The sequence below is a fragment of the Pleurodeles waltl genome, chromosome 6 (assembly GCF_031143425.1).
Source record: "Pleurodeles waltl isolate 20211129_DDA chromosome 6, aPleWal1.hap1.20221129, whole genome shotgun sequence".
Taxonomy (NCBI): domain Eukaryota; kingdom Metazoa; phylum Chordata; class Amphibia; order Caudata; family Salamandridae; genus Pleurodeles; species Pleurodeles waltl.
This window is the reverse complement of record NC_090445.1, coordinates 875566379-875588997: the sequence shown is the minus strand read 5'-3', so window position 1 is coordinate 875588997 and position 22619 is coordinate 875566379.

The following is a 22619-nucleotide window of genomic DNA, read 5'->3' as shown; positions in this document are numbered from 1 at the left end:
AGCTCTGAAGGCAGCATGCTGGTTGAGGACTCTAGCTCTGAAGGCAGTAGGCCGGCTGAGTGAGTACTCTAGCTCTGAAAGCAGCAGGCCGGCTGAGGAAGGTGAAGAGGCACAAGGTTGACAGACTTTAAGATCTGAGAATGGTGGAAGCTCATGAACAGTAGATTCCCTGTTGTCAGTAGTGAAATCTTCATAGTTCCTTGGCACATTACAACACAAAGAAGTTCTTTCTTCAGGGTGGATAAGAATAGTGCTTATCTTAGAGTCTCTGATGACCAGACTTCCTTTATCATTTGGCAGATCATATCTCTTAGTCAGAGGAAATAAGTCAAAGATTACTTGGTATGCGGAGATCTTTTAATTTTTCTCTGCATTACAAGGTGGTATAGATGCATTAGAGCATAGAGTACTATTATTTCCTGACTTCTCAATTTGTGGTGTGCTTGAAGGCAAAAGAGCAAAGAAGGGGTCAGGATTTTGTTCCTTCTAAGGTAGGAGGTTGGCTTCAATCGCAGTAGTTAGATCAAGAGCGTGGTCAGAGTCACAGTATATTGCCATATCAGGTGTTATATGGGGCACTGGTTCAGGTTTTGATGTATGTCAATGACCTGTACATGTGATACCTCTGGGGTAGAACTGACTTTACAAACAGGAAAAGAAAGCAAAGAGATGCGTAGAGTTTTTCCAGGCATTTGGGGTTCCTTAAAAGTGGAGGGATACATCTCAGACATAGAATCTAAATTATAATTATATATAATTAAATATATAAATATAAAATATAAAGACATACTATCAGAGGAGTTAGAACATTCAGAATTCAAGCAAAGACTTTCATTAACTGTACTTTGATACAAGGCACCATGGTTTCTGGGTGGATTCTGGGTGGTGAGCCACAAGCCTCGAAAAATCATAAAAATGTTACTAGACCTGCAGGTCGAGTAACTTGAATAATCTACTCGACCAAAACTGCAATGTACTGGACCCGTAAACTGATCTCAAATTTTGTGATCGTAGACAATATTTTAGTTTACAGAGTTGCCTTTTTCTTCAATATCACATCAGTGCACCTTCAAATATGTGAGCTCCTCATTTCTGCTGTGTAAAAACCTTCTTTGCTTGATTAAATAGACTGTGACCCATATTTATATTTCCTTTGCGCCGGATTAGCGTCATTTTTTTTACGATAATCCGGCGCAAACTTAACACAATATTTATATTTTGACGCTAGACCCGTCTTGCGTCAAAATTTCAGAGTGTGTGTCATTTTGTGGATGCGTGAAACCACCTTGCGTCAATGAGATGCAGGGTAGGTGTTCCCGTCCAAAAAATGACTCAAACACCTGTGCGCCATATTTATCCAACCGGGCAAAAATGACGCACGGTTTGGAAGCGGACCCAAAAAATGAAGCAAAGCCCGATTTGCGTCAAATTTTAATGCCTGGGTCAGGACAGGTGTTAAAATGGGGCAAACACACCACTACTTAAGGAAAACTCACACAAGTAACATCATTGCTCAAGAAGGACGACATGGAGGTGCTACTCATGCAGCATGCCAGATGACGCAGAGCAAAGGAACAGCAGCAGCTACCACCACACTAACCTGGACCCCAAAGGCAACGCAGAAGGCCGGAGAGGCTATTCAGGACCAGGACAACCCTACTGGGCCTCAGGGAATGGGATATCATCCAGAGGTACAGACTCAACTGGCAAGCCATACAGCAGCTGCTGCGCCAAATTGAGCCATAGTTAACAGCCAGCCTGCAGACACCCCATATCATTCCACCGGAGACCAAGCTGCTAGCTGTTCTGCACCTGTTGGCAAGTGGCTAATTTCAAACTACTGGTGCCCTGGTTACTAGGGTCTCACAGCCCTCATTCTCCGCCTTCCTTCCCAAGGTTTTTGATACTATCATCTCCCTCACACCCCACCACATCAGCTTTCCCAACACACAGCAGAAGCAGCAGGAGACCAAACAGAAGTTTTACCAAATAAATGTCCGGATTGTACCACCTGCTGCAACCGAGCACCTATACCGCAACAGAAAGCACACCCACTCCATGAATGTGCAGGCCATTGTTGATCACCAGGGATTGTTAACCAACATCATGGCAAAGTATCCTGGTAGTGTACATGATTCCTTCATCTTCTGCCACAGCACCATCAATCGGCACTTTATGGCAATAGCCTTCTTGTCGGTAAGTCCAGAAAGCTAGTTATTAACATACAGCAGCCCTGAAGGACACCCAAAACATACACCACTACATTGACACGTGGGCAGGAAGACACTGAGGTGTGCCACTGGTAGTTATGTTTGATATCCTGACTCAATGGGTTTCACACCTATGGACAAATGACGGCTGCCAATAACAATAGATGCCACTCTAGAGCCACAAGGGACCAATTTAAAACCACACAGTGACAGTGACATGGCCTAAACTGGCAGTACAACTTGGAAGATTAACCATTCAATATCACATAAGGCCACATAGTCAATCGCACACCCTTCCAAACAATATGTACTGTGTAAGGGGTGTGAAATGTGTGTTGCTGCTGGTCAAACACCATGAGACATATAGCATGATGACGCTGACTCAAATTAAGGTGACATGGAATTACTGAGGCATGTCACCTTCATTGGGCAGTACCAACATTTCACATCACACCTGGGGTGACATTGCCAGCTAGCAATAAAGAAGTGGACTGTACTATGAAAACATGTTGATGTGAAACTAATGCAAAGAGTACACTGCTGCACACACTGAAAGAGACAATTTCCCATATACATAACAGATGTACAGGGAGATGGACCTTCCTAACGAAATACATCCACCTCCACAACCAAGTTAGCCAGCTCACCTGGAGCAAGTTCAGTAGTGTAGATGCACGGTTGTACATGAGCCTAGTGGCAGAGGGAACAAAAAAGGTTTGCATAGAACTAGTCACACATGGGACAATTGTGCATTGTCAATACTGAACACCTCAGTGCTGCCAACTTATGGAGATGTGTTGTGCATTGTCACCCAGCCTCATCAAAGGGCCTCACTGTTGCATTTCACTGCAATGATATATGTCTAATTGGATGGGATGTCCAGGCCATGTAATGCAACCATGTTACCACTACAGTGGAATCTATTATGTGTGTGGACGTATCATGTCACCTCCAGTGAACGCACACTACAACATCTTGCACCTCACAGAAGCCCAGGATCCCACACAATACCACAAACATATGAGTCACAGATGACACAAGATAACAACTGCCATGCAAAATGACATTCCTGGTGCAAGCAACAACAAAATACTTACCCCTATTTTCTCTTTCAGCTGATTAGGGTTACGGGATCCAGCCATGGATCATGACCCCATTTGCCAACCCAAGCACAGCAGCAGAGCGTGCCTATAATGAGGCACATCGGAGGACACGCACCATAGTTGAACGGACTTTTGGCATCCTGAAGTCCAGATTCAGGTGCCTGGACATCACTGGAGACAGCCCATATTTCCCAGAAATGGTCTGCAAGATCATTTTGACCTGTGCTATCCTGCACAACATTTGTGTTAGGAGGAACATTACCCTATAAGAACCTGAACAACAACTGCCTGAAGAGGCGTAGGAGGTGGATGCTGTCCGGGAAAATGAGGAGAAACATCCTAACACAGCTGCAGGAATGTGTCACAGACAACAGACAGTGATTATTGTTGAAAAAAGGTTTGTACTATCAACACTTTGTTATGATATGGAATTAAACACCTCACTTTATCACTCAATCATGCTCTGGGTTATTATTTACGCATCACATGTTCTCTAGAAATCCGAGCATTATCTTGTAGCATTGCAGAAAGACAAATTTGACTACTTCTGATGCCACATCACATTTGATGGGTATGAATGTACAGCAAACATCACACACAGGGGCATATTTATACTCTGTTTGCGCTGGATTTGCGTCATTGTTTTTGACGCAAATTCGGCTCAAACTTTACTCCATATTTATACCCGTCTAGCGCCAAATTTATGGAGTGAGAGTCATTTTTTTACTGTGGAAACCTACCTTGCGTTAATGACATGCAAGGTAGGCGTTCCCGGGCAAAAAATGGCTCAAAGGCATTTGCGCCTTATTTGTACTCATGTGCAAAAATGATGCACGGGAGGGGGAGGGCCTTAAAAAATGACTCTGAACTGGTTTAGAGTAATTGTTTATCGCCTGGGTCAGGGCAGGCGTTAAGGGACCTATGGGCTCATTTCTATGGTCTCTGACCATGGAAGCAGTCCACTGGTGCCCTTCCCTGCCCCCAGGGACACCCCCTGCCACCCTCGCCCACCCCTGGAGGACACCCATGGATGGGGGGACCCATCTACGGTAAGTATAGGTAAGTGTTTTTTTTTTTACATAGAAGTGGCATGGGGGGCTTAACTTGGGCCCCCCTACATGCCACTGTGCCCAATGGCCATGCCCAGGGGACAGAAGTCCCCTGGGCATGAACATTGGGCAGGGGGGGCATGACTCCTGTCTTTCCTAAGACAGGAATCATTTCCATTGGGGTTGTGCATCAAAACATGACGCTAGTCAGATTTGAGTCAATATTTTAGACTCTAACCTGACTTGCACCATTCTTCGGCGCACAACCCCAAGTCTTCCCTACGCCTCAACTGCCCGGTTAGAGTAATTTATTTTGACGCTAACCAGGCCACAGCGCCGGCTATCGTCATTCCATAAATATGACACCTGGCTGGCACGTTGGAATGGCGGAAGCTGGCGTTATACTTTTTGACGCAAATCTGCGCTAGCGCAGATTTGCATCAAAAAGTATAAATATGGGCCACAGTTTGTATGAAAAACATCTTGTCTATTTCACATTTGAAGGGCAAATTCATAGGACCAAAGCTATGTGAGACATCCATGTTGCCAACATAGTCTATTGCAGCATATGACACCCAAATAAGACACCATCAATCATAAGGCAAAAAAACGCATCATACATGAGGCAGTGGATGTGAAATAGCATTGGTAACAACAATGTATGACCAGACCCTTGACATCAGTAAGTGTGACATCAGCTATCTCTGCAAGGAGCATGTGTGACAAGAAGTGCATCAATCCTGAAAATGGATAGCAGGAGTGTCTCAGGTATGACAAGCAATGTTCACAAGACATGCCCTGCGCAGTCCATCCTAGGGAATAAGTCCTGCCATTTTTGAAGTCTCTGCCCACCCTTCTGTAGGGGGCGCTGTAAATGGACTATGTGTACCCTGGGAACCATCATATACACTCACCCAGACTCCCATTCTGACTCCTGTGTGCTTCCCTTTTCAGTATGGAATGCCATATTTCAACTTCATCAGCCTGCATGGACTTCAGGGCCCATAATGCAATGCCTGGTAGTTTGTAAGACCTGTAATCTTCTGTCCATTGCTTCCCATGGGAAAAGTCCAGTTGGCCCCTTATACTGGATTCTTTACTCCAGGACTTGTGAGAGACTGAAGCTGCACACACCTGTGAGCTCTCTCATGCAGCCCAGGCATTTGACTCTGCCCTTGCTGCTGCCTGGAACTGCTTAGAAGCTGCTATTCCCTGAAGCTCCTTGTTGTGCATTGGAATACAATTCATTTGTGTACCAAAGCCCTTGTTGGATTGTGTTACAGTGCTGAGTAAACCTAAAACTGCTCTGTTTCCACACTGTTGTTGCTGCTTACTCCAGTCAGACTCTGCTCTCTGTTTTTCTGCCTTGTTCATGTTTGTTCCTGACAGAGCCTGCTTCCTGTTAGCCAGACTGGTTCCAGTCTTTGCGTTAACTAGAGCCGTTCCCCGTGCCTACATGTGCCTCATAGTTGGTTTCCATGCCCTCTGTTTCCTCTTGGGGTATTGTGTCTGGTAAGTCTACAATCAGTCCTCAACTGTATAGAATAGTTTAATTTCCTTATTTCTTTGTACCGGGACATGTTTTTCAGGGGCCGAATCCAGCCCCCATCCTTTGTCTGGTTTTGCATGTACTCATTAGTGCCAAACAGTGACAGTGTGCTATGGCTATATTCCTGGATTTGGTACTGTGCCTCCAGCCCAACAAACAAGGGCTGTTAATGTGCATGTAAGGACAATACATGTTTGTGCCCTGACGGTCCAGCACAGATTCACTTCTGCTGCCACCTTTCGATGGGGCTTGCGTGGTGACTAGCTGTGAGATTAATCTGCACAGAGGCACTGACGTTCCCTGTTGCTGTGGGAAGTTCAGAGCCCCACCCTGTGTACAAATGTTGTGATGAAACCTGCATGTTTGTCTATTACTGATCCATAACATATTTGACCACAACAAGTTTGCTCTGTCGTCACTCTTCTGTAATTTCTGCTGTACCATAGCTGCCTTATCCCCTTGTATGCCTTTATGTGATATTTGGCTTTAGGTCAAATCTGCTTTGAAATATACTCTGTTAACTCAAGGGTTGGCTCCACAGACTCCTGACTAGACCTGCACGTAACCGTTACACCATGGAGGCCAATACTGACACAGGGTACACATGGCCACACACTTGAACTGGACTCTTTTGTGCAATGAACCAATGGAAATATGTGAACACATGCAGCCTGGGCTGCTGGTCCGCTACAGCCCCAGGAGGAACATAGGTAATTTACATTAGTCAAACTGTGGTGTACATCACAATGTTATGATTTGATTTGAGGCCCTGTGTCGCAAACACTGTACCTACCAAACATGTTCAAATGCCGGACTCATGGGTAGTATACACACAAGTGACCATGAAGTGATAGACAACAATTCATGACATGTGAGGGGTGACATATCTGACATAGCCCTCATCGGCCATCCTCGATCTTTTATGTGTTATTGTTTGTCATGGGAAATGTATTGTCCCCAAAGACAAGCAACTACACACAGCAAAAGAGGCAACAGATGTTACAAACACATATCATGACTGTTGTACCTCTTTGGCATCTGATTGTGATACCCATTTGTAACACATTCATACATGAACATTACTGAACATTACACCAAATGTATTGCATGTTGTTCCAACAGAAGCACACAAATAGTTTTAACGGTCAATTCACACACAAAACACACAGGCCATGATTCATATTTTTGTAGCGTAGCCTTGCTGTCTTCTATTGACGCAAAACCTTCATAATCTTAAAATGTCCATTTTAATTTCCAAAGTTTGCGCTGTTGCGTCACTTAAGAAAGCTAATCCTGCACAACAATATGAGTATTGTGGGCCGCATTAGCATGGTCTGCCGCTTGTGACCAAACACTGTAACACACACTGCAGATCATACCATCCTATCTTTGTCTAGTTATAGGCTGCATGCATGTTAAAACATGAAAAATGACGCTAACACAGTTTGAGTCAGAAATATTGACACAAACGCGTCAAAAAATGACGCTAACACACAATATACATCAATGGGTCCCGAGCGTTAATTCAACCAGCGCACCCCAGGCATGCGGATACCATTGAAATGTATTGATCCATGAATGCGTGGGTTTTTGACGCAAACTACGTAAGCGTCAACAATTTACACGCAAGACAAAAAACGGGCCGCAAATGGGACAGGAAGTGATGTAATAGGATATCCTGTTTACTGAAATAGTACAGTGGGTGTACTTTCACTTTGCAGCCTGATTTTTCTAGACTGTGTGGCTGTTTGTTGGATTGTTTCTCTGTGGATTTTGTAATTTTGTCTCCTGTGTGGTCTATATTTTGTCTTTTGGTGTTTAGTAACTGTTTTTGTACCTGTGTAAGTGTTTTTGTGTGTTTTGTTATAGTTAGATTTGTATTTGTACTACTGGGAATCTGTTTGTGGGTAGGATTAGTTGGGGTAGTTTGGGGTTTTAATTGGGTTATATAAGTTTCCTTTTTTCTACCTCCTTTCCCTGTTTTTCCCTATTTACTTTAATAAATTGGCCCATATTTATACTCTGTTTGTGCCAGATTTGCGTCATTTTTTTTTTAATGCAAAATCGGCGCAAACATAACTCCATAGTTATACTTTGGCGCTAGACCCATCCAGCACCAAAGTTATGGAGTTTGAGTCATTTTTGGGACGTGAAAACCTACCTTGCGCTAATGACATGCAAGGTAAGCATTCCTGTGCAAAAAATGACTCTAAGGCATGTGCGCCTTATTTATCCTATGGTGTAAAAATGACGCACAGGAGGAGGTGGGCCTTAAAACAAGGTGCCCAGCCGGATTTGCGCCGTGTTTTAACGCCTGGGTCAGGGCAGGCGTTAAGAGACCTGTGGGCTAATTTCCTTGGTTGGAGACCATGGAAGCAGTCCACAGGTGCCCTTCCCTGCACCCAGGGACACCCCCGCCAACCTAGCCCACCCCTGAGGACACCTATGGATATGGGGACCCATCAATGGTGAGTGCAGGCAAGTATAATTTTGTTTTTTAAAGTGGCATAGGGGGCCTAACTTGGGGTCCCCTACATGCCACTGTGCCCAATGGCCATGCCCAGGGGACAGAAGTCCCCTGGGCATGGCCATTGGGCAGAGGGGCATGACTCCTGTCTTTGCTAAGAGAGGAGTCATTTCCATGGGGATTGTGCATGAAAAAATGGCGCAAGTCAGGTTAGAGCTAATATTTTTGACTCTAACTTGACTTGCACAATTCTTTGACGCACAACCCCCATTCTTCCCTATGCCTCCGCTGCCCGGTTAGAGTAATTTATTTTGACGCTTACCAGACCGCAGCGCCAGCTAACGTCATTCCATAAATAAGGCGCCTGGCTGGCGCGTTGGAATGGCGTTAGCTAGCAGTAAACGTTTTGATGCAAATCTGCACTAGCGCTGATTTGCGTCAAAAAGTATAAATATGGGCAATGGAGTTAAGTTTGCGCCGAATTTGCGCCATAATAAATGACGCAAATCCAGTGCAAAGTCTTTTGCCATTTGTACAGCAAAGTCTTTAAGCATAGATTTGACACAATGTCAACCTTGCCGAGCTGTAAAATAACAAAAGCCATTTACCACTCCAGGCACAGTAGTACAGCTTTGGACTAACAAAATACCATCCAAGCCAACCTGGAATTAATAAAAGCAACCCCTGACACGTATTTCACTCTCATTATAGCTCATCAGAGAAGTTTAGCTTTGTCCTGACATAAGGGAGCAGCCAGTATCAGTCAAAACAATTCCCTTTCAGGGTTAGAGTGACGCATAAATTATGCAAAAAGGAAGAGAGAACACTGGGTAGTTCCCAAGTTTAGGTGGCGAGCAGCTCCAGTAAGATGCACCCTGCAGTACCAGTGACACTCAAGATTTGCTCACCTCAAATGTCTGTTTATCTAGCAACGTTTTTAAGCATAGAATCAACACAGTGCTATCCACGCCAAGCTAGTTAGTGACAAAGTCTTTTGCCATTTGTACAGCAAAGTCTTTTAGCATAGGTTTGACACAATGTCAACCTTGCCGAGCTGTAAAATAACAAAAGCCATTTGCCGCTCCAGGCACAGTATTACAGCTTTGGACTGGTAAAATATCCATCCAAGCCAACCAGGAATGAATGAAAGCAACCCCTGACACGTGTTTCACTGTCATTAGAGCTCATCAGAAAAATACAGCTTTGTCCAGACACAAGGGAGCGCCCAGCATAAGTCAAAAGAAATCCCTTTCACAGTTAGAGTGAAGCATAAATTATGCAAAAAGGAAGGAGTTTAGGTGGAGAGCAGCTCCAGTAAGGAGCACCCCTGCAACACCAGTGACACTCTAGATTTGCTCACCTCAAATGTCTGTTTATCTAGCAAAGTTTTCAAGCATAGGATCAGCAGAGTGCTATTCACGCTGAGCTAGATAGTGTGAAAGTATTTTGCCATGTGTACAGCAAAGTTTTTAAGCATAGGTTTGACACAATGTCAACCTTGCGAGCTGTAAAATGACAAAAGCCATTTACCACTCCAGGAACAGTAATTCAGCTTTGGACTGGTAAAATACCATCTAGGCCAACCTAGAAAGAATAAAAGCAAACCCTGACACGTGTTTCACTCTCATTAGAGTTCATCAGAGAGGATTAGCTTTGTCCGGACACAAGAGAGCAACCAGTATAAGTCAAAACAAATCCCTTTCAGGGTTAGAGTAACGCATAAATTATGCAAAAAGAAAGAGAGAACTCTGGGTAGTTCTCAAGTTTAGGTGGAGAGCAGCTCCAGTAAGGAGCACCCTGCAGCACCAGCGACACTCTAGATTTGCTCACCTGAAACATTTGTTTATCTAGCAAAGATTTAAGCATAGGATCAGCACAGTGCTATTCATGTCGAACTAGATAGTAACAAAGTATTTTGCCACTTGTACAGCAAAGCCTTTAAGCATAGGTTTGACACAATGTCTATCTTGCCGAGCTGTAAAATGACAAAAGCCATTTACCACTCCAGGCATAGTATTACAGCTTTTGACTGGTAAAATACCATCCAAGCCAACCTTGAATGAATAAAAGCAACCCCTGACACGTGTTTCGCTCTCATTAGAGCTCATCAGAGAGATTTGGGGGCATATTTATACTCTGCCTGCGCCGAATTTGCGTCAAAGATTTTGACGCAAATTCGGCGCAAACCCTACAGAATATTTATACTTTGACGCCAGCGAACGCCAAAATTCCGCCATGTGCGTCATTTTCTGGATGCGTGAAACCACCTTGCATTAATGACATGCAAGGTAGATGTTCCCGTCCAAAAAATGACTTAAACACCCGTGTGCCATATTTATCCTACGGCGCAAAAATCCAGCACGGCTAGGAGGCGGAGGCGGGAAATGGTACACAGCCCGATTTGCGTAAAAAAATAATGCCTGGGTCAGGGCAGGCGTTAAAATGGGGCAAACACACCAGTACCTAATGAAAACACACAGAAGCAACATCAGAGCTCCAAAAGGAAGACATGGAGGTGCTATTTAGCCAGCATGCACGAAGACGCAGAGCACAGGACCAACACCAGCAGCTTCCACCACAAAAGCAGGGACCCCAAAGGCAACGCAGAAGGCAGGAGAGGATATTCAGGACCAGGACAACCCTTCTGGGCCTCAGGGAACATGACATCATCCAGAGGCTGCTGTGCCACATTGAGCCACAGTTGGCACCCAGCTTGCAGACACCCCACATCATTCCACCAGAGACCAAGCTGCTAGCTGTCCTCCGCATGTTGGCAAGTGGCTCGTTTCAAACCACTGGTGCCCTGGTTGCCAGGATCTCACAGCCCTCATTGTCTGCCTTCCTACCCAAGGTATTGGATGCCATCATCTCCCTCACACCCGACACATCAGCTTCCCCAACACACAGCAGAAGCAGCAGGAGACCAAACAGGGCTTCTACCAAATCAACGGCTTCCCACACGTGCTTGGTGCCATTGACTGCACACATGTACGGATTGTGCCACCTGCTGCCACCTGCTGCAACTGAGCTTCTAAACCGCAGCAGGAAGCACACGCACTCCATCAATATGCAGGCCATTGTTGATCACCGGGGGTTGATCACCAACATCGTGGCAAAGTATCCTGGGAGCGTACATGATTCATTCATCTTCCACCACTGCACTATCAATCAACACTTCCAGGATGGACGACATGGAAATGGCCTACTTGTTGGTAAGTACAGTAACCCAGTTATATACACACAGCAAAGCAACCCTGTAGGACACACAACACATACACCACTACATTGACACATGCCAGGGAGACACTGAGGTTGTGACACTGGTAGTCATGTTTGATTTCCTGACCCAATGGGATACACACCTATGGACAAATGACAGTTCCAAATAACAACAGATGCCACTCCACAGACACAAGGGAACAATTTAAAACCACACAATGACAATGATATGCCCTTAACTGCCAGTACAACTTTGAGGAAGAATTTTACAATATCACATCAGTAACACTCAGTCACACACCTTTCCAAACAATATGTACTGTGTAAGGAGTATGCAATGTGTTTCGCTGCAGGTCTAACACATAGCATAATTATGATGACTGGGACATGGAATCATTCAGGCTGTACCAACATCTCACATCACTCCTGGGCTGACATTGCCCACTACCAATAAGCAAGTGGGCTGTGCTAAGAACACATATTGATGTGACAATATTGCAAAGTGCACATTCCTACACATACGGTTTGAGACAATTACACATATACACAACAGATGTACAGGCATATGGACCTTTCCGACACTTAAACCTTCAACCCCACAACCAAGTTACCAGCTTTACTGGACCAGGTTCAATAGTGTAGGTACATGTTTGAACATGAGTCAACTCGGTGAGGGCAGATAAATAGGTCTGCATAGAACTTGTCACACATGGGATATTTGTGCATTGTCAATTGTCAACACGTTCGTGCTGCCAACTTATGGAGATGTGTTGTACATTGTCACCTAGCCAAATCAAAGGGCCTCACTGATGTTCAACTAATTCTATTGCATATGTTAAATTGGATGGGATGTCCAGGCCATATAGATGCAACCGTGTTACCACCACTGTGGAACTGATTATGTGTATGGAAGTATCATGTCACCCCCAGTTAAGACACATGGACACCTCTTTCACATGACATAATGCATGGGAGTACACAATGTACTGCAAGTCTACAAAAATACAGCTGACATCCAGTCAATCAGCCAAACACCAGTTCAGATAATGAAACATCCCAATGCTGATGGTACATCCTAGAAGCCTAGGATTCCACACAATAACACAAACACAGATGAGTCACAGACAACACAAGAGAACAACTGCCATGCAAAGTAATAATCATGGTGCAAGCTCCATCAAACATTTTCACTCATTTTCTCTTTCAGCTGATCAGGGGTATGGGATCCACCAATGGATCATGACCCCATTTGCAAACCCAAGCACAGCATCAGAGGGGGGCCATCTAAACACTGCTGCAGGATTGCGTTGGAGACAACACATTGTACAAAACTTCTTTTAACTCTACTCACCATCACCACTGTCTTACCATATGTCATTAAACACCTAATCTATTCACTAAATCATGGTCTGGGTAATTATTTATGCATCACATGATCCCTAGGATTCATAGGAGTTTAGCCTCATGCAGCTTTGCAGATATACAGATTAGGATACTGAAAAAGGCACATCACAATTGGGGGCATATTTATACTCTGTTTGCGCCGAATGTGCATCAAAACTTTTGGCGCACATTCGGCGCAAACCTTGCCCCATATTTAAACTATAACGGCCGACCTGCGGACGTCAAAAAACCTCAGTGTGCGTCACTTTTTGGATGCGGGAAACCACCTTGCGTTAATGACATGCAAGGTAGGCGTTCCCGTCCAAAAAATGTCTAAGGCCTCATTTATACTCCTGTGTCATTTTGACGCACAGGAGGGGGCGGGCCTTAAAAAACAGCGCCCAGCCTGTTTGAGGGCAGGCATTAAGGGACCTGTGGGCTCACTTCCATGGTCTCAGACCATAGAAGCAGTCCAGACGTGCCCTTCCCTGCCCCCAGGGAAACCCCCTGCCACCCTCGCCCACCCCAGGAGGACACCAATGGACCCCCCATCCAGGTAAATACAGGTAAGTTGAGGTAAGTATTATTTTTTTTTTTTTAAAGTGGCATAGGGGGGCCTAATTTGGGCCCTCCAACATGCCACTGTGCCCAATGGCCATGCCTAGGGGACAGAAGTCCCCTGGGCATGGCCATTGGGCAAGACCTGGGGCATGACTCCTGTCTGTGCTAAGACAGGAGTCATTTCAATCGGGGTTGTGCGTCAAAAAATGGCGCAAGTCCGGTTTGAGCCATGATCAAACCTGACTTGCACCATTTTTTGACGCACAACCCCTATTTTCCCCTACACCGGCTAACGTCAATCCTTAAGGCTCTGCATGGCGCGTAGGAATGGCGTTAGCCGGCGGTACATTTTTAGATGCAAACCAACGCCGGCGCTGGTTTGTGTCAAAAGTATAAATGTGGGCCTTGATGGGTATGAATGTACACCCAACTTCACGCACAGTGTAAATGACATATATCTTGTCCATTTCACATTTGAAGGGCAATATCAGAGGACCACAGCTATGCACACATCCATGTTGGCAACATGGTTCACTGCAGCATATGGCACAACTAAGACACCAAGGCCGCGGGCTGGTCAGAGTAAAAAAAAAAAAATGTACTCAAAAAATGTAACCCCGGCGTAGGGGAAAATGGTGGTTGTGCTTGAAAAAATGGCGCAAGTCAGGTTTGAGTCAAAAAGCATGGCTCAAACCGGACTTGCGCCATTTTTTGACGCACAACCCCCATTGAAATGACTCCTGTCTTAGCAAAGACAGGAGTCATGCCCCCTGCCCCTGGGCGCCCCTGGGCATGGTCATTGGGCACAGTGGCATGTAGGGGGGCCCATATTAGGCCCCCCTATGCCACTTTAAAAAAATTAAAAATTGATACTTACCCCAACTTACCTGTACCTACCTGGGATGGGTCCTCCCCATCCATGGGTGTCCTCCAGGGGTGGGCGAGGGTGGCAGGGCAGGGCACCTGTGGACTGCTTCCATGGTCAGAGACCATGGAAGTGAGCCCACTGGACCCTTAACGCCTGCCCTAACCCAGGCGTTAAGAAACGGTGCACATCAGGCTGTGTGCCATTTTTTAAGGCTCGCCCCCTCCTGTGCGTCAAAATGACACAGGAGTATAAATAAGGCGCACAGGCCTTAAAGTCATTTTTTGGATGGGAACACCTACCTTGCATTTCATTAATGCAAGGCGGTTTCCCGCATCCAAAAAATGACGCACACAGAGGATTTTTGACGTCCGCGGGGGTCGGGCATCATAGTATAAATATGGGGCAAGGTTTGCGCTGAATGTACGTCAAAATGTTTGATGCACATTCGGCACAAACAGGGTATAAATATGCCCCCAACAATCATAAGGTTAAAAACTGCTTCATATATGAGGCAGTGGATATGCTATTGCATTGGTAACAGGAATGTATGACCAGACCCTTGACAGCAGTAAGTGTGACATCAGCTATCTTTGCAAGGAGTATGTGTGTCAAGAAGTCCATGTAAGCTGCAAATGGATAGCACGAGTGTCCCAGGTATGACAAGCATTCCTGACAAGACATGCCCTGCGCATACCATCCCAAGTTATAAGTCCTGCCACTGCCATGTTTTCAGTCTCTCCCCACCCTTCTCTAGGGGGCCCTTGAAATGGACAATTTGTACCCTGATAATCCTTCATCTACACATACCCAGACTCACATTCTGACTCCAGTGTGCTTCCCTCTTTAGTATGTCATGCCATAATCATAGTTCATCTGTCTGCATGGACATCAGGTCCGATAATGCACTGCCTGGTAGTCTGTAGGACCTGTAATCACCTGTCTATTGCTTCCCATGTGAAAGGTACTGTTAGCCCCTTGAATGTGATTCTCACCTACAGGACTTGAGAGACTGAAGCTGCACACACCTGTGAGCACTTCCATGCAGACCAGCCATTTGAACCTGCACTACCCTTGCTGCTGCCTGGAACAGCTTAGAAGCCGCCATTTTATGTATATCCTTGTTGTGCATTGCCGTATAAATCACTTGTGTAACACAGGCTTTGGGTGATTGTGTAACTTTGCAGCCCACAGCACAAATACAGTTTTCATTTTCCATAGTGTTGTTCCAGCTTTTCCCAGTCAGAGTCTGTTCACTGTGTATTTGCCTTGTTCATGTTAGTTCCTGACAGAGCCTCCATCCTATTAACCTGATTGGATCCTGTCTTTGTGTTACCATAAAGGTTCCTTGTGGCAACATTTGCCTCATAGTTGCTTTCCATGCCCTCACTTTCCTCCTGGAGTATTGTGTCTGGTAGGTCTACGATGAATCCTCAAATAGATTGTATAGCGTAATCAGTTTACTTATCGTATCATGGTCTGGGACATGTCTTCAAATAGCCTAATCCCGGCCCTATCCCTTGTCTGGGTTTCATGTATGCATGAGTGACAAACAGTGACAGTGTACCATGGCTGTATGCATGGATTGGGTATGGTGCCTCCAGCGCAACAAACGTTTGCTAATGTGCATGAAAGGACAAAACATGTTTGTGCCATGACGGTCCACACACAGATTCACATTGGCTGCAACCCAATGATGGTGCTTGCATGGTGACTAGCTGTGAGATTAATCAGCACAGAGGCACTGATGTTCCCGGTTGCAGTGGGAATTTTAGAGGCCACCCTTTGTACAAATGTTGTGATGAAACCTGCCGGTTTCAAATTACTGATCCATTAACTTTGTGAGCACATCAAGGTTGCCCTGGTGTCAGTCTCATAAAACTTCTGCAGTGCCATAGCTAGACTATCCCCATGTTTGTTGTCGATTCCTCTTTGGCTTTTGTTCAATTTTGCTTTGAAGGATACTCTGTTAATGCAGGGAATGGGTCCACAGACTCATGACTAGACCTGCACGTAACTGTGACAACATGGAGTCAAATAATGACACAGGGTACACATGGCCACACACTTGAACTGGACACCTTTGTGCAATTTACCACTGGAAATATGTGAACACATGCTGCTTGGTCTGCTGGTCCTCCACAGCCACAAGAGAAACATAGGTAATTTATATGACTCAAACTGTGGAGTGACATTACATATTTGGCTTGGGTTAGGGACTCTGTGTCACAAACACTGTACATACATAGCATTTTCAAATGCCTGACTCATGGGTAGTATACAAACAAGTGACCAGGAAGTGGTATCCAACATTCCAGTACATGTGATGGCTTAGTCTTGTAACATTGCCATTATCAACCGTCCTCTATCTATCCTGTACATAGTTTGTCATGGGAGATGCTTTTGTCCAAAAAGTCTGGGAAGTTCACACAGCATTAGTTACTACGTGTATGACAAACATTTCCTGACTCATGTCCACACTGAGTAGCATCTGATGGTTATCCACATTTACAACACATGCATACAAGCACATTTATGAAAACACATCTTGTGATGTTCACACAGAGGCCCAACTAAAATTGAAATAGCCAATTCACAGACATTGACACACATGCAATGAGTTAATGTATTAAGTTGCGTAGCCTTGCTATCCTCTATTGACGCACAACCTGCTCAAACTGGGTAATACTAATTTGTATTCCAAAAGTTTGTGTATCTATTGCGTCAGTGAACAGTGCTAATCCGGTACAACAACTAGAAGATCATAGTCCGCAGTAGTGTGATCTGCCACATGTGCCCAAACACTGGAATGCACGATGCAGGTGCAAACAGCCTAACTCTGTATAGTTACAGCTGTCATGTGCTATAAAAATGTGAGAAATGACACAAACCCAGTAAAAGACAAATTTTGACGCATACAGTGTCAAAAAAGACACATTGGCGTCAAAAATCACAGCATATGTGTAGAAAAATGATGCTTACAGACATGATACTTCCATTGGCCCAAGCGGTAATTCCTACACTGTACCCCATGAAATTGGTTACCAATGCTAAATATTTTGAACTATGCGTGCGAGGTAATTTGTAAGCATTTGCGTAAAAAAAAAATAGACGCACAGACTGTAAGCGCCAAAATATTTTGACGCATAATAAAGACGCACCGCATTTGAGGCAGGAAGTGATGTAATAGGATATCCTGTTTGCAGAATTGGTACAGTGGGTGTACTTTCACTTTCACTTTGCAGTCTGTGATTTTTCTAGACTGTGTGGCTGTGCTTAGAGTTTTGTCTGTCCCAATTGTGCTTTTGTCTCCTTTGTGCCATCCTATTTGTCATCTGTGTTATTTGTAATTGTCTCAGTTGTTCATTGTAAGTGTTTATTTGTCATATTTGGTGTCTAATTTTATCTTTGTACTGTTGGGAGTCTGTTGTGGGTATTGTTAGTTTGGGGATAGTTGGGCTGTTTTAGGGTTACTTTAATTTCATTTTCCTCCCTCCTTTCCCTTAATTATCCTCTGTACCCTCTATTTTTCATATTATTTCTGTCATGTTAGGTAGGCCACATCCGGTGAGGAGGAGCTGGGGTCATCCATTTGGCTGGTGTGCCACTTCCTCCCCTTGATGATTGAAGCTGGTGGCAGGGTGATACAGAAGTATAACACACAGGCGAGGAGGCTTCGGTGGTCAAAGGTGTTGTACCATCTGCGTCGCATCTTCAACACACCGCGCAACGACCACCAACTAAAGCACCGCTGGGCTGACCTTGTTGCCAGAGAGCAAGACCTACTGGACCACCTGGGTATCGTGATTGGTGGCCCTGTTGGGGAGTACAATTCGGAATAATGTGCACATTTAAATGCTCTGTAGTGACAGTAGCAGATTTGTTGATATGCTGCAGGCAATGTTTTTGGACATGTGGAATGCAAGTTAAACATACAGTGGCCCTGAGTTATACAGTAATTGGTACACAGTACCATCATTTGTTGACGCAACAGCTGCACTAACTTACAAAACACAACTGGATCTTGTAAATTAGTGCTGCCTTCATGTCAATAGATGATGCTAATGCGGCTCAAATGTATGTTTTATCCATGGTCTGTGAGCGTACCAGGAAAGAGATGTGTTTCACAAGCTAATTTAAATAATTAATATCTTCCCCAATTATTTACAATACATGTCTGAACTGTATTCTGGCACATGTGTATTAATTTCTTTCAAACCTCTGGTAATATCTTAGGCTGATAGTTTGACTTGGTTTTGCCGCAATTAAATTAGGAATGGATGCCAAAGTAATGCTCACAGGTTCATATCTAAATGTTGGTGCTACTTTCCATAGCTGTAGCATATAACATGAAGCAAATGATACAAATTGAGGGATAACAACTATCCCTGGCCCTCTGTTCATAGTGCCTGTGTTTTTTTTTAATTGGTCTTGGGCACAATGGCTGGAACAGAGCTAATGCATTTCCCATCTGTGTTACTCTATAGCCATGCACTTCTCATAAGTTATGGGGTCATCATGGGATACCTGACATTGGGAAATGCATGGTCACAATGTATTACGTGCATGATGTCGTGCAAGGGACCCCTGAACAATTCCATCATACATATAAAGTTCCCTAATACTTTGCTAGTTTACGTTTGGTACACCCCTGCTGATCTAGTGCAGCATATGTACAATAACTAACTTCACAGTATGGAGGCTATCACAGACATGGGTGTATGCTAGGTTCAGAAGACCAGCATTCCTGTGACTGCTGCCATTCCGAAGGTACATACAAATTGAAACCTACATCATCATGATTGACATAGTGGTACATTTGCTAAACCATGTTTCAATGATGTGACAGTGTTAGTTTGCTGTATACCCGCTGATTTACCAACTTGGCAAATGTAAGATGATGAATGTGGCTAACTGTGATTTCCAAAACCCATTATGGGTACACAGGTCAATGAGTGACACATTTCAGGTGCAATTACTACACCTGTGCCCATGCATTCTGTCATGGATGACCACAATATACACTGTCAGCATTTATTTCATTGTTGTATTAAAATATTAGAAATGGCCAATCCATGTATTGCCTTAAATTGTCACCAAGTAACGCACAGGATCCCTGCCATTATGGTTTCATAGGGGGCATATGTGGCTAAGGGTACACTGGTAATGTAGCATATCTAACCTACACACAACACAGGCCCTACATGTAAGGAACCATAGAAAGCATAATAAATCATGACCTCCAATCAACCCACATGAGCATCACACAGAAACTGATTGCCCCTTGATGCACAAGCCACAATACCTGAGTGACTGGTATTGCAGTGCTCCAGGAATGTGGCTTTGCATGTCTCTCATTACTACAAATGATGAAAGGAGTACACTCCATAAATGAGTCTGCAACCAACTGATGGATCATGTTTGTCACCACATGATAGTTAGGGCCAGTGCATGTGTGCAGATGTGTGTGTATCGCTCACTGGAGGGACAGGGTCCATACATGTTTGCAGTGCTATGTATGTTGGAGTATTATCATGCCTGAGAGGCTGGACTTTCAGATATGTCACACACAGTAATTTTATTTGAAAGTGTTGTACAGTGCACAGACATTGAGCACATTTTACCCTTCCATGCTTTACAGGTGGACCTTCCCCTCACACAATTGGCAAAGTGGCTCGATTTGCAGACCCAGACATATCCAGTAGGTATTGATATTTCTGTTCTGTGTTGTGTTTGCAGCTGTTGTGTGATTGACTCCTGTGTGTTGGACACATAGCAAGGTTTGATGTGCTGGCACATGATCTGATATGTAACTTGACAGGAGTTTCACTTTTTTTCCATATTTGAGTTGGACAAACAGTAGCGTATAGTCATATTTTGGGATTGTAGTGCAGCCCTGTAGGAATGGCCATGTGAATAGGGTGACATTTGTTGTAAAATATTTTGAAAAGAAAATTTAGCAGAGGGCCATATTCATGATTTAGTCAGCAAGTCAGACCCTGAGGGGCATATTTATACTCTGTCTGCGCCGAATGTGCGTCAAATGCGGGAAACCACCTTGCGTTAATGACATGCAAGGTAGGCATTCCCGTCCAAAAAATGACTTTAAGGCCTGTGCGCCTTATTTATACTCCTGCGTCATTTTGATGCACAGGAGGGGACGGGCCTAAAAAAATGGCGCACAGCCTGATGTTCGCCGTTTTGTAACGCCTGGGTGAGGGCAGGCGTTAAGGGACCTGTGGGCTCACTTCCATTGTCTCAGACCATGGAAGCACTCCAGAGGTGCCCTTCCCTGCCCCCAGGGACACCCCCTGCCACCCTCGCCCACTCCAGGAGGACACCCATGGATGGGGGGGCCCATCCCAGGTAAGTTGAGGTAAGTATTATTTTTTTATTTTTTGAAGTGGCGTAGGGGGGCCTAATTTGGGCCCCCCTACATGGCACTGTGCCCTATGTCCATACCCAGGGGACAGAAGTCCCCTGGGCATGGCCATTGGGCAAGAGGGCATGACTCCTTTGCTAAGACAGGAGTCATTTCAGTGAGGGTTGTGCGTCAAAAAATAGCGCAAGTCCAGTTTGATCCATGATTTTTTACTCAAACCTGAATTGCACCATTTTTTGACGCACAACCCTCATTTTCCCCTATGCCGCCTAACGTTAATCCTTAAATAAGGCGCCCGCATGGCGCATAGGAATGGCGTTAGCTGGGGGTACATTTTTTGACGCAAAAGTATAAATATGGGCCTGAATCTCACAGACTAGGGGTGCCAAAGTCTTTCCCACAGACTTGAGCCTCCCTGTTCACTAATGAACATGTTCGACTGTATGTTTGACTTCCTAGCAGCATGTAGCTCCACATGGTGGCCTACATGTATGTGGCACTTGAGTACAATGTCATAGGTGTGCATGCAGCTCATGTCCAGATGTGTGCTTGCATCTACCTGCTTGTTGTAGGACAGGTATTAGTGGTATAAAATTATGTTGACAATTGTCTGCAATTACAAACATAAATGTGGATGGGATTGTCCAAGGTTTGTGTCTATCCTAGTTGGACACCCTCCTTACCTGTGGTGGACTGCCTAAACTCATGTACAGTTGTCCAAAGCTTCCTGGGTGTCCTTGATGTTTGAAAGTATATGTTGCTTGTCCACCCCCCCCCCCCGAGGCACAGGCTTAGGGTTATAAAATGTGTACCTAGGTGTGATGATCCACGTTTAGTACACAGACCTGTAAATCTGTAAATCACTTGTCCAAACCTAGGATTCCCACTCTTGATTAGCAACTGCATACCATCCTGGCAATTCCATTTACAAATCACAGATCTTGTGGCCCTTGATTGTCATCCAGAAGATAGTCATTAGTTGGCCTGTCACATGTGGAAGACTTGCATCATTTGTTACGTGACTAATGGCTGAACATGGATGCTTATATCATTTAAGTTGATACACATCTTTTAGGACATTGCTGTGCTGTTAGATAGGACGTGTGTAGGCTGCCTTGGCATGTACTTCATCAGGGAGAATCTGTGATCTGTATGGTGATATGGCCTGTTTCAGCTTCATTAGATGTATTGGCTGATTCTCAAAAGTAGCTGTATCACACAATGATGTACCTAATGTTTGGCTTTATCTTTTTTTACAGCAGCCAATATAGATGCCAGCCAGATCCGTGAATTTCAGCGCCAGACAATGGTTACTGCCACATTCTGGATGTGGAGTCTGGGTTCCGCCAAATGGCACGGCGTTATCACCATGAAAGAGCCTCAGGGGAGTGGAGGGCATTTGCCCAAGGGGGCCCTTCTGTGTCCACAACAGCTGCCACCACCGGCACCACCACTACGACCCAGGTGGCACCAAGGATGCCAGCCACCACTGCAGGACCATCAGCTTCCTCAGCTCCAGGACCACTGACAGCAGCACCTGCACCTCCCCCTCCAAGCATGGCACCACCAACTGGACAACCCTCAACAACTGGCACTCAGACCACCCCTGCTGCAGTCATGGACACTGGTGATTTTCGTGCTATGCAACATGACATGCAATGGATGTTGCGCAGTCTGGACAGGCTGCAGCAGGAGGTGTCACAAATAAATAAGAGGGTGCGTGCCATTAAGAAGACCCTGCAGAGGGCAAACTTGTGAATTTTATACCCTCACCCATGATTCCCTCCCCTCCCTCCTCTTTCCTGGTTCTTTTAATTAGTGGATTTAGGGG